Genomic DNA, 12,431 nt, shown 5'->3' on the forward strand with positions numbered 1-12,431 from the left:
TTTAAATTAATCTTTAAGATGAAGAACCCATCTTAAGTTTCCCAAAGTTATTTTGCTGCATTACTTGCCAACTAAAATTCAGTAATTACAATATTATTATTTAACTGATAGTATTATACAGTTTCAAAACTGTGCATGAAATCCTTGTGTATTTTAAAAATGCCATGTCTGCATAATATATCCATCCCTCCTGTTGGTTAAGCAGAAGTAACTTTCTGGAACTTGAATATATGTCTGCAGGCATGAAAACCTTATGAAGGGAGGAATACAGAATAATCTAAATCTTGACCTTGGTCACTTTTTGGTTTGCTTTCTGTATCATTCTTACAGCACAAGCACACTCTTGCAGGTGTCCAGTTACTATGCCCTGTAGACTGATTCATATGACTCATCCAATGTGCCTGAGACATCCACCCTGTTGATGCAATTTCTCACATTTCTGCTGAAATTAAATAAGCACACCGGCAGCTTGTCCTTTAAATACCCTTAGGCCTGGTGTCTGTTCAGATTTTATGCAGATGTAACTATTTAAGTTAGGTTTGGGGTTTGTCTTGCATTTTTCTGAAACAGTTGTGTTTTGACAGAAAAAGATAAGGGGAAAAAATATGAGGTTTTAGTACAGGAAATGAAAAGTTTCCATACGAGAGAGAAATCTCCATATGCAGTCTGTTGGCAGTGGGGGGGTGGGGGGTGGGGGGTGGGGCGTGGGCATGGGGAACCAACAAATCAGTAGTCAAATTCTTAAAGATTTTCAGAAATAATAGTATCCAATAACACAGGGGATGCTGGCACAAGCTTTTAGTGTGGATGTTTGTATCACTAGACCTGATGCATATAGATATATTCTAGGACAGTCATGTACTTATATAGCTTTTTTATACTGGAATATGCTGCAGTACCAGCATAGAACACCTAACAGATGTGTCTACACCCATACAGAGAATCTTATGGCATGCTATATCACATCCGTTAAGAAGCTAGGAAATATCACCTGTGTTGCCAAAATTCCACAGGTAGTCATGCTTAAAATACAGACCAAGCTACAGTTAGAGACAAATCCTGTTCTTGTTGCCACTAGAGTAATCATCCCTGGGGATTAATTAGAAGGACTATTATTTATTTTATAATTCTGGATGATGCCTTGAGACTTCATAGTGAATAGCGTTAATTCAAGGACTTGCAATCAAGCATCACAATGTATTTTCATAATGCTTTCTTTTATTCTCATTGTTTAGAGAAGGTCCCGAGGCTGCTGTAAAAAAAAAGATTCTGTCTTTCAACACCAGCCTTCTTAATTTACCCTACACTAACTTTTCCATGGTAAGTTTTGGCTGTGTAAAGAATTAAAAATTACTCTTATCCTTGGTTCCTTTTTCAGTCCACAGCCCAAGACAGAAGATAATTAATTTCCTCTATGATCTAAAGAACTAGCATTTCCACTGAGTTTTATATTTCATAGTTTTCTGTCAGGATAAAAGCAGCAATGTTATGCTGCATATGCTTGGCTTGTTGTCTGTCCTTAAAGTGGCAAATCTCTTAGAGAAAAGACCATCACTTAGTCAAAGAACAACCTTTTTGATTCAGATTTTCTTGGAATCATAGTTTGTTGCACTATTTTTATATTAGTAGAAATATTTCCAGGATGTAAACATACATGATACATCGTCCTTGGTTTTGACTCAGTGACACCATAGAACAAACACATTGGCTCTAATTCCTTATACTACTCTTCTCACAGTTATCTCCTATGTTGTGCAGGTAGTATTATTTTTCTAAACAGATGGAAACTCAGGAAGTGACTCAGATCTTCCACCTGTACTTTAAAAAAGAAACTGCATAGTTATTATCTGGAAACCCCTGGTGATTTTTAATGGACGCTGGTTTAGGAACACTCAGGGAAAGAAATATTCTAATTGGTTTTGGTTTTCAGCTAAAGAACAGTTTGTTTCTATGTTAAATGAAGTAGTGAAAACAAACAGTATGCCATCTGGCTAGCCTACCTGCGTACTTTACCAGGAGGTTTTCAGATGTTCCCTCTGTTAGTTTACAAGTTTTTAAATTGTATAATACTAGTGTGCTTTCTTTACCCAATTTTTCTTCCCTGTCTAGCAATTATCTTATCCCTTGAACTGAATTAGAATAATCCAGCTCTATTTTGCAAAGATTTTCCTTGGCTGTTGTTGGAATTATTTATCCTCTGAAGTACAAAATCTTTAGTGTTTTCAGCACTCACAGCAAATCGGTTATGCAGAGGAATAGGCCTCCGTGTTATCTGTGAGGCTGATATTCTCAGGGGACAGGATAAAATTGAATAGTCTTAATACGTAGCAGTGAGCTCTCATTACTAGAACAGATTGTGACTGAAAGGAAGGCTTTAGCTGCTTCTAAAGTGTTTGGAAATATGTTGTATGTTTCTCTTTAGATCACTTTTTTTTTCTGCTTCAGTTTCTTAAAGGAAGAATATCCTGCAAAAGATAAAAACATTTAACACAGCTGGAAAGGTAATGAAGTACAGATGCAAATATTTCATTAAACAAAATATTTATTGCTGATTTGCAACTTTTAATATTGTTTTTATGTAGTAAAACAAGCATTTGTTCACAAGTCATTTTTAAAAGCATTGTGACTATATAAATTACATATGTCATATAAAATAAACATATATATGAAGAAGTATTCATGTGACTATCTAGTTATTCTGTTTGTTATTTATTATTTATGTTGAATGTGCATGTACACTTCTACTCATAGCTCATAAATGTGGTTTTCTGAGTGCAATGTAGACAGATAATAAAGAGATTTCCTTGTGCCAAACAGCTTACAATCTAAATCCACATAATTTTACTCAACATGCAATTGGGAAATAGAAATGCTATCATGAGAATTAACTGACCTGTCACACAGTGCAAACAGCATAGTTATGCAAGATGGAATGGTTGGCAGATAATTAAGAGAGAAAAGTATATTCACAAAAACAACTTATCAAATAATTTTGAATAATACATCTGTATTTGTAGGCAACCTCCCCAAGCTATATTCATCAGACACTAAGCATTCTAGCCAGAGCTAGCAGACACTTAGTTTAAAAAACTTTAAAACCACCAGGAAATGGGAAATCTGTGGGGAAAAACAAAAAACAACAGTGAAGAGTTAATAAGAAATTGCAAAAAGCATTCCAAGTAACAAGGATTCTGCCCAATATCGAAGCAAGGTAAAAAAAAAAGAACAACAAAATAAATCATTGCTCTACTTAAAAAATAAAGATAGATTGGTTAGCAAGTAGCAGGGTGGCTAAGTAGCTGCTTTGTCTGTTTATACAGGGGAGGCAGATGGAGATCTACTAAATCTGGGATTGTTTCCCCAGAGGCAGTAACAGGGAAGCTGGAGAATGAACAAGCATATAAGATATCTGGTCATAAAATGTCAGATTGCCTTAAAGGAACTGAAACTCAAGACATGCACACAGCTGTGAATTTTAAATTGAGTAAGGAAATAAATGAAGTTTCAAAAGCCTTAAAAAAATACTTGATCCAGAAACAACTCTAAAGAACTTCTTTACTGGAAAAAAACAAACAGACGACAAACAAGGAATTGCATGCCAGTGTGAAAAACTCTTAAAAGTCTTCTGAAGCAATGTTGTGAGAAAATACCAGAAAGATCTTAATTTGATTAGGATTCAGTCATGGAAGGTCATACTTCTGACATCAGAAGGACTTAACTTCACCATATTTTATCCATGCCTGAAAGTAAGATTTTTAGCTGTGTTTTAGTAGAACTCTGTTATCAGACATTAATTTTGAAGACTGTAGAAGTGGGTGGAAATCTTCAAAAAAAAAATAAGGCAAACGCCTCTCAAGGTTTTTCTTCACATATGCACAGTAAAAAGGCTACTACTGTCTTGGAATGGGTTAGAGTGCACAGCAAACACAGAAGGCTGCCTATATTCAGTTAAATTCAAGAGAACATGAGTTTGGAGAGCTGGGCCAATTACCCTGGGAAACAAGACATGTTGAGGTAATCACTTAGAATCATCTCCCATTACAAGAGGAGTTGGTACTTAATGGATAGGAAATACTGAACTAACACTACCTGTAGTCTCTATTTCTACATCTCATCTCCTAATTTCATAGCTTTAGTCAGGATAGGACCTCACCACTACTGGTTTTTATAAGTTGGTTTATGCAGCTCTTCAGTGGAAATGCAGCAAGTAGCAGCCTCTCCTTTCTATGACTTTACAGTCCAGTTATCTCTTCACAGGTTTTCCAGTTGCTCACACTGGAGCTTTCAAGTTGTACACTTTTACAGTTGTTTTGATATTCAACTCCTAAGAAATACTAATTGTAGAATAATTCCGTAATTTCATAACTACTTGTGTAATTTCAGTGTTTGGCAGAGATATGACGCTTTGATAATACAGATCACAGAACATTTAAAATTTTCCATCTTTCCCACCTATATCACCTTCTAGAGCACAGCATTTGCCAGGAAGCTGGAGTCAAGCTAGAGTCAACTCCCTGGCACATTGCATAGTGGAAGACTTAACTTAAATTCTTTTTATAAAGATGTTTACAATTATGGGTTAAACGTTGTTGTTTCTGATGAGAACAATTCTTTCACAGAGAGTTCCACGATATACTTTCACATAAAGTGTTCAAAACCATAATTATATACCCATCATTACATCTCTTGGTAGGTGGTTGATGTTTACCATTCACTGAAATATATATTTTTTTTAATAAAAAGTAATTCATGAGCCTACTGAACAGAAATGTATTTGTTCTGAAGAACGTTATAGGATTCACTGGGGTTCTTAAACATTTTCATCTCAACAGCGAATATGGTGCATGGTCATTGTAGACCACCTTTCAATTTGAGATTGAATAAAATCTCTATGGCAACTACAATAGCTGCTTACATAGAAAAATAATATTGTGTGAACATAATATTCTTAGTTCTTTATAATAGTATTTAGCAGTTGGATATGAAGAAAAATATTGCTGTAGTTTTTTTCTGCAGTCCTGATAGATATTTTGAGATTTCTGAATACATTGTGGAGTCTGTTGTACTAAATTACAGCAAGTTCATCTTGAAAAGGGCTAAAAGATAGACAAAAGATAATAGAAGATGAAAACATTGGATATTGCTTATGCCGATCCCGCATGGATGTTCCTTTTCAAGTTAATCTGATTGACCCCAAATCCTGCCATCCTGTGTCTTTTCATTTATGTATTTATTTATTTATTTGTCATTTTGTGAGCTGTGTTACTGAAGGGGTTGTGTACATTCGCGATTTCTCTACTTTTGGCCCAACGTTCCCAGTTTCTGTAGTGGATTCTTCCTACAGTGTCGGCTATTCTGCTACTAGAGATTCAGACAAACTCAGAATTTCTGCCAAGAAATGTGTCCTGTTTTCAGCTTCTCTTTCCTTCTGTAGGAGAAGTCAGCAAATCTTTCAAAACCACCTAGTTGATGCTTTAGAGTTCAAATTTCTTCTGAGCAGAAAGTTCACGGTAGGTGAAGCACCAGAAGAAGGGCTGTATTCATGTTTTTGCAGGATGATTAGTTCAAGCTCTGAATATTTCCTGTCCTGAATTATAAAAGAACTTATTGAATGTAAAACTCCAAACAAGGTATGATGCAATTCTTAATGGTATAAAGTAGCACTGCTCTTCTCCAAAAGATGAAATAAAAATACAGCAAGAATGTTTTCTCCAATGTTAAAAGCTTTTGTTTTCCTTTCTGCAGAGAAACAACAAATTAAGCACCGCAGGATTTCCCCCGTTCGCATCATGGTCTTCAGCAGGGACATTCATGAATCACAGAATAACCAGGTTGGAAGAGACCCCCAGGATCAACGAGTTCAACCATTCCTATCAAATGCTAATCCATGCTCCTCGGCACCTCATCCACCCGTGCCTTAAACACCTCCAGGGAAGGTGAATCAACCACCTCCCTGGGCAGCCTGTTCCAGTGCCCAATGACCCTTTCTGGGAAAATTGTTTTCCTAATGTTCAGCCTAAACCTCCCCCAACCTCCCTCCCTGAACCTTCTATCCAAATTATAGAAGCTGATACTATAGAAATGTTTATATCAAGTTTATATTGATTTTAATGTTTCTTTCTTTTAGGATACTTTTATTTTTCTACTAAATACACTTACATAAACTTGTTTTCTAGCCTAATAGTTATGTTTAAGACGCGGCTTTGTCCGATATACGGAGCAGAGCTGCCCGGCAGCGCCAGTTGCCCCGCACCGCTCGCAGGAGCTAAAGGCTTGGGGATTCTCACCAGAGGCTCGTTTAAGTTTCAGAAGCAAAGACGAGCCCCGGACAGGCAGAAGGTGAAGCGGGGCGAGAAGAGCCGGAGGAGGCTCGGCGCTTCGGCCGGGGTTCGCTGCTGGGACGTGGCCGCGGGACTCCTGGCACGGCGAGACGCGGAGGGAGAGGAAAATCCCGGGGTAACCGCCACCTGGGCCGGTGGGCTCGGAGCCTCTGGGCTCGCTCAGGGAAGCAAACCCTCCGCGCCGGGGGACGCGCGTCCCGCTGCCGCGGGGACGGAGCCCGCTCGGGCCGCCGGCCGCCCTGCCCCTCGGCCGGGGAGCAGGTGCCGCCCGCGTCCCCGCCCCGGCGGGCGAGACCCCGGCCCCGGGGCCGCACCGGAGCCGGCGGGGCCTCCGGACGCATGCGCCGGGGCGGCGGCGGCAGCGGGGGAGCCGCCGGGGTCCCGCGGAGTTGGGGCGCCCTCGCTGCGGGCCGGTCGGAGCCTTCTCCTCCCCATCGTCCGCGGCCCAGGTGAGGGGCGGCGGCGCCCCGGGGCTCGGCGGGAGGAGGAGTTGGGGCGAGCGCTCTGCGAGCCCGGGGTGCTCAGCCGGGGGTGTCGGGGCGAGGGTGGGGGATGCTCAGCCCGGGGCGAGGAGAAGGGGGATGCTCAGCCCTGGGGAGTCTCAGCCCGGGGCGAGGAGGAGGAGGGGGATGCTCAGCCCGGGGGGAGTGTCAGCCCGGGGCGACGCTCACTCAGCCCGCGCAGAGCCGGCGTCCGCGGTCGAGCCCGCTCGCTCCGCTCCGCCGGGTGAACTCTGCGGGCGGCGGTGCGGGGTCCCCGGGGCTCCCTTCCTCCCTCCCGGGCGGGCGGAGCGGCTTTCCCGGCGGCTCTCGCAGCGCTTGGGTGTTCCCAGGCGCCTCTAAATAGGTCAGGGTCTCCGGCGGCGCCTGAGGTCGGCGTAGCGGGTCTCCTAATCTCGGAGAGGGATGGAGCGTCTCTCCCAGGCTGGACGGAGCCGTTTTCTTTGCAGAAGGACTTTTTGGAAAGCAGTTGCGTGAGCGTGGGTCGGTTTGTTTGTTTTATAAATCACGGCGGCTCTGGGAAAGGTGAATTTCTCGAGGAAATGAGGAATTAACCTACATGAAGGGGTCACCCTTGATGAGCTAATTACCCGTGTTAAGTATAAGCGCTTGGCTTCCCGAGCTCCTTCATCAGGAGCCCCTGGACGGTGCTGGCGTGTTCGCAGCGTTCAGCTCCAAGTCCTGGTGACTCTGCGCTTCCAAGTGTGGAAGGGAGAGGTAGGTGCAAGGCTGTGCTTTCTGCCGGTGCAGACACATAATTTCCTCATTTTGGAGGAATTGTCAGGGTATTCACGTGCGTCTTTGATTTCTCTTGGCTTTTGACTTCTGAACAAACTAGGGAACTCTTCATGGATTTTAAATCTTCTAGGCACTGCGTCTTTATTGTTAAACTCGAATGGAAAAGTCTGTAAATGGAAAAGGGTAGCACTGTGACCACTCAAAAGCTTAACTAAATCTACAAAGTGAATATTTAACTGCAACTAACTACTGCTTATAGGAGGATAGAGGTGATAGTTTTATTTCTCCTCTTCTTTGCTGCCACTTGAGTGATGTATTTCACAAAGAAGAAAACCACGGTGCAAAACAAGTTCTCTGTTACTGTCAAGAACCTGTAAGTTTTCTTTTCTGAATGGAATGTAATATGAAACGGTATTGTAAAAAACATTAAGTTGATGAGGGTGCATGTGTGTAATTGCAACAGATGTAGACTGAACGTTGTTACTGCAGGTCCAGAATGAGGGGCGATAGTAGGACACTGGTAAGACCCACGCTGGTGAATGCAGGAGGATGTGATCTTTGCAGCTTTATGCTCACTAGTGGATGCAGCCACCCTCTGCCCTGTTACTTGAGTTTGGAAAAGTAGAAAAAGTTGTCTCTTTGCAAAGTCCAGAGCTGACACTAGAAGGATTTGAATGAGTTATGCTACATCTACTTTTCCAAATAAGTAATCTTGCTGTTCTCTCCAACTGACCAGGTCAATGGACAACTTAGAGGGATGAAGAATGTGGTTTTCTTCTTTCTTCTTTTTGGCTGCTAAGGTTTTCCTCCATGGGCGCAACCTTTTTTTTCTAGTGTTCAGCCTCTCCACATGGATTTTCTATACCTTACACCTTTTACAGTGAGCAGGGATTGATGTGATTGTATGAACCCTGAAAGTAGAAGAGAAACTGGGAGTTTTGAAATTGATCGCACTACTAACTTCTTTTTCTGTTGCTTGATTAAATAACCCAGCAGGTAGTAAGAGATAGGAAAGGTAACAATCCTCTAAGTGAGATCTTAACTAAATTACCAAGTTCCAGTGTTTTTTGCCTGGTTAATGATATAGTGGGTGCTTTGTTAAAGTCATTAACAAAACTAGCTGGTATCAAGAGATGGTGCGGTCTTGCCTTTTTCTGTGCTGGCAGGAGCTGTCCATCATTCCTGTGCTCCATCTGCTCTGTGCACTCTCTCACCAGGGGTGAATGTACTCACACCAGCATCAGTCTCTCATAACCAATTTTTCCCAACTGCCTGCATCTTTTTTCCTCTTTTGAATTTCTTCAGCTAAGTTTTAATTGAGACAATGTCTTCCTATTGGAGTACAGCTGTTCAGGGACAAGGCTGTATAAAAGCAGGTAAAAGCCTTGTGGAAGATAATGTATTGGGTGAGCACAGGCTTGTTAATTAGCTATGGAAGTCCTTGGATTTCAAACAGCAATGAGGATTGCTGCATAAAACATAACAGACACTTAACCTTTGCTACAGTCTTTGCTTTTCAGGTTATCACAAGGGACCGTGGTTTGAAAAGAGTTGCTCTAAGAATTTCAGAATTTGTAAAATGAGGCATTAGTGTTATTTTAAAAATGAACATATGGTACACCTGTGGTAATCTAAAATCCTGAATCATTCATCAGACTGTTGGGATGTAACACAGTATGGATCTGGAGTGCAAAGTTCTTTCTAGTGTAGTGAAATACACTGCAAAGCTCAGGTCATCTGTAGTTAATGTGAAGAAAAGATGACTTTGCAGTCTGGAAGCTCGCTTTCTGAAATTCTGCCATTGCTTTGTTATATATTTAATAGCCATTGAAATTTCTTGAATATCAACTTGTAGCAGATAAATATTATAGTCCTGTTAACTTTTGTGTTTTGTTCAGAAAATTGTACTACTTAGAATGTCACCCATGAAGATACAAGCGTGACTATCTTATCAGATATGATCTGTATTACCTCTGATGCAGCAAAGGTAGAGGTGGATGTTAAATGCCATAATATCCCTGTTAACAAAAGGGGAATTTACCCAGATCCATAGGCTACATTTGCATCTTTTATCCTCAAGCTAAGAAATGCACAGAGAGTTGTAGGAATTACAGGAACTTCACTCTCCTCTGAGATCGTAATATCCCTCTGTTGCACAGGCTGGTAGATTTTCACCAGATGCTCTCCTTGCCTTACTCTACAGATGTAGTTTGGATGTTGGTCGGAGGGCTATTTTCTATTGTTGTTTTTCCCACAAGTGCAAAATATACAGGTTCTTTTCAAAGGTAAAATTCTTCTTTTTACTGCAGCTTCACAGAGCGTGCGTAATCTTACTATATGAAGTTTGCTGGTTTTATTATTTAACAAATTACAACACTTTTAAAAGAGAACATCTAACACAGTGTGAAAACCTGCACCGAAAGGATTTTTAAAACTGTTTTTCATAAAATTAATTTGTTTTCTGATTTTATGTAATGCACAGAGCAAACTGGGGTATTACAACAAATATCAGATCTGCACAGTGCAAGTCATTTGATGTCATTCTACATTGCTGGAGAAAGTGCTGCAAAACAGTAGCTACTGTTCTAATACGTTCAGTGGAAGTCACATTCAGTGGAACCATATATTATTAAGTAAGCATTGCTTAATTTATGGCATCAATAACATGTTAGTAAAAATAGCAAAATACTTGGTAATTTGTTTTGCTGTAATGTGGCTTTTAATGACAGGTCAAGGTCTTAGTCTGATAAAAAGAAAGCCTTTTTTTGTTGTCCTGCAATACATCATATTTCATGAAGTTGAGCTAATATCTATGCCCATTAACTGTCACAACTTTATTGCACTTCCTTTCTAGATTAGTGTTCTCATCAGATTGTCTGCAACAATTCCTTTGAATCTTTCAAGTGTAAAGCATAAAATCTTACCACCTATATTGTACATTCTGCATACAACTGTGATTTTTCTTATGTATGAGCTAAAGCCAACATTGCTTTCTATAAACATATTAATTGACATGTTAAAAATTCATTAGAGAACCTGAGCTCCCAAGGCTTGTAAAAAATAGAAGCCTTGTAAACCAATCTAACTATATCAGTGCAGTTCCAGTCCTTCACTTATCAATATCAGTACCTTACCAGTTTGCTGCTGTTGAACTCCTGGGCAGACCTTGTTATGACTGCTGGTGCTAATATACATCTAGGCATGTTAAAACCATGCTGTTTACATTATTGATGATTATTTGGATATGCGCGAGTTAGGCTGTTATGAAAATATTGCTAATAATTAATTCCTTGATTAAATTATCCAGTAAAGCTTTGTTTATTGACAACAATGTTTTGGTGTTAAACATATATAATAAGGAATTTAAGAGCAAGTTTAGCTAAACATGAATATAAGTAGATGCTTTAGACACCTAAGATCCTTTTCACCTCATGTCATATACAGAAATTCTTGGCAATTACATAGCCTTCTCTGTGTTTCATAGGCTTTAAAATGTTGTGTCTCTGCCTTGAGCACAGAGACTGCATAAATAGGTTTCACTTTACAGATAGGTGAAATGTGCTTTCTTCTGTGGCAGGATGCAGGATCAGCATAATTATGCATCTCGGTTCACAGATTTCCAGACTGTTTCCTGGTGATTTTGCTGACTGATGGAATGATGGGTTGTGATATTGGTAGAATGCTGTGATTCTGCAGTATACTGAACAGTGTTTCATTACTCTTGGCTTTCTATTGGAGAACTGTTTGGTGCAGATATGCCAGTGCTGAAAACACAGAGAAGTTGGGGCACACCTGCAACTAAGTCATTCAGTCTGCATGGGAAACCGCGTAGTCTTGTCTCCTACAGCACACTGGATCATACTGAGAGATGTCTCGCGAAGTCTGCTCTTGGAAATGAGCCACAAACCTTAAAGCCAGTCCACCCTTATAATACGATGCCGTTCACCCCATTCACTTTCATATGTGTGGCAGGGAAGAAGATCCTTGTGAGACTAAGGTAAGTCTTGTGTATAAAGGAATACTATGCGATCCCATACTACAAGCACTGAAGAACAATTCCGTACCTGACTGAAATGATGGTGAATCTTTGACTTGGAATTACTGAGCATGTAAACTGGGACACGTGGTTAAGGTCAGGAGAGCAAAATAAAATTCACTGAGGTGAAGCTTGAATTATATTGTGACGTTAAATGGGCTGTGGTATTTTATGGCCTGTGAGGCTTCTGGTGTAGTGCAGCAGCCAGAATGCTGCCATTCCACAACCAGTGTGTTCTCATGCTGAGTGATTGATAATCAATGTACTTAATGATGGCTGGTGCAGTGCTGATTCCCAGCAGAGGATGCCACCTACTGAATCTTTAACACTACTCAGCATTACTAAACTTGTAAGATCTAGTGAGTTTATAGCATAAGTGGTTATGACTGTAGGCTATGTTGTTTTCTCTGTATATGCTTGTGCAGGTACCAGAAAGTTAAACATATGGTATGAGTTTTTCTTTAACAGCTCATGCTGTTGAGTTTTAATTTGACACTTCTCAGTACATCCCATCTAAATACGATAGAATGTCAGATCTCCTTAGTCCTATTACAATTTGATACAATTTCAAAGATTAATTAGTTTAAGGATCAGTGATGTGACATGCAGCATTAGTACAGTATGGGAGAGGGAAAAGTAAGTATAATGTAATATTTTTGAATGTAACTTGGTTTACGCTTTATAGTGTTTGTGTCTCTGTCATAGCGTTTAGCTTTAAAAATGTGCTTTGCTAAGCCAGAGAAAAATTAATAAGCATACAAGCTAATTATCAAGATGTATCCCAGAGAAGATGAGTTTGGGTGAGATATGAAGTAA

The sequence above is a fragment of the Phaenicophaeus curvirostris genome, chromosome 7 (assembly GCF_032191515.1).
Source record: "Phaenicophaeus curvirostris isolate KB17595 chromosome 7, BPBGC_Pcur_1.0, whole genome shotgun sequence".
Classification (NCBI taxonomy): domain Eukaryota; kingdom Metazoa; phylum Chordata; class Aves; order Cuculiformes; family Cuculidae; genus Phaenicophaeus; species Phaenicophaeus curvirostris.